The sequence below is a fragment of the Sphaeroforma arctica genome, assembly GCF_001186125.1.
Source record: "Sphaeroforma arctica JP610 unplaced genomic scaffold supercont1.598, whole genome shotgun sequence".
NCBI lineage: Eukaryota > Ichthyosporea > Ichthyophonida > Sphaeroforma > Sphaeroforma arctica.
The window spans coordinates 6372-7960 of NW_014039960.1; positions in this window are offsets into that span (position 1 = coordinate 6372).

Below are 1589 nucleotides of genomic sequence, written 5' to 3' on the forward strand. Positions count from 1 at the left end.
GTTGCTTGGTCGAGGGCTCAGGCATCAGGGCTCATGGCTCAGGGCTCAAGGCTGAGCCCGATTGCAATTTGTTTACCCCCAACCTCCCCCTCGGCTCCCCCTCCCCCCCGTGTTTTGGGCCCAAAATAAACCGTAAAACAAAGTAGCACATCATGCTTGAAAAAAGTAAAAACATATTTTTCTGGCATATCTGTTTGCTCCGCCACATGGTATCTACCATTCAATAATAGAATTACACGTGTGCTCTCCCTGACATTTCTGCTCTGAAAATGAATCTGAGAAAAAAATTCTCTGGGATTTCAAGAGTTTGAAAATGAGATTGTTCCACAGTTCTCATTGGAAAAATCAATGAAATCAGCCGATCCGTTGCCACATTGCTAATTGCCATGGGGATGTTTCCCTATTTTGTTTAAGAGAATGAGGTCAATTTGAAATCTTCAATCATTCCTTCATTCAACCTATTAATAGGTGATAGTTTGAGCTCCAAGAGTATAGTGGGCATGTTTAAAACCCAAAAATATGAAGGAGCTATGGAGCTTTTATATTTTAGAAATATAATTGAATGTTTTTTTTTAAATTTAGAAGGTTATGCAGGTGTGAACTGTGAGTGTGAAGTATGAAGTTTGTGAACTCACTGAATTGTGACGTGTGAACTGTGTGTTCTTTGAATCTGTGGCTTTTACTGTGCCTGCCTGCCTGGTGATTCTCTGATTCTCGATGATTCTTCGAGCACAGGTCATTGGAGAAAAAAACCCAACTTCAAACTTCAAACTTCAAATTACTAATTAGATTTTTGGGGGGTTTTGTTTTGAAAACAGAGAGAAAACGTCTGACAAACAGGGCCGAAGACCCGAAGCCCGAAGTCTCTCAACAAGAGTATATTTATATTCATTTACACTCTTATTGGAAAACAGAAACAAAATAACAAACTTCACAAGTCTCCAAGTCTCAACTCTCAAGTCTCAACAATCAAGACTCAACTTCTCTAGTGTCAAATGTCAAGTGCCAAGTGTCAACCTCGATTTAAAAAAAATAACATATTTACACTTCATTTTTAAATTAATTCAGTACATAGTACATACTCTCTCTCGCGAAGAATCTGATGACTGATGACTGATAACTGCCGATCAGAGTCTCACAGACTCATATTCTCAGAGTCTCAGACTCTGACAGTCTGACTCACAGTCGGTAAGTCGGCCGAATCATAGTCCTTGCTTCAGTGAGGTTGTTGCTACAGCAACCCATATTTTTTTCGAAAGATTTTTTTGTAAAACAATAGATTGTTTGGTGCTAAATTTATTTGTTTTCTCCTATAAAAATACGAAGGCTATGCAAAATCTTGTGTATTTTTTTTTGGTGTTTTTTTTAACACATCCTCGCATCGAACAGAACTTTTAGAAGATAAAATACCAATAAATACACCCTGTCTGTCTCACAATTACACGCCCATACAGGCGAACTCTTAAACTTTTCAAGTTTGTTCAACATGTTTAGAAGACCTTGTAATTTGGCACCAATACATATCCATATTTGATATATACGTATACATACCATGTGTATATATATATATATATGTATGTATATATATA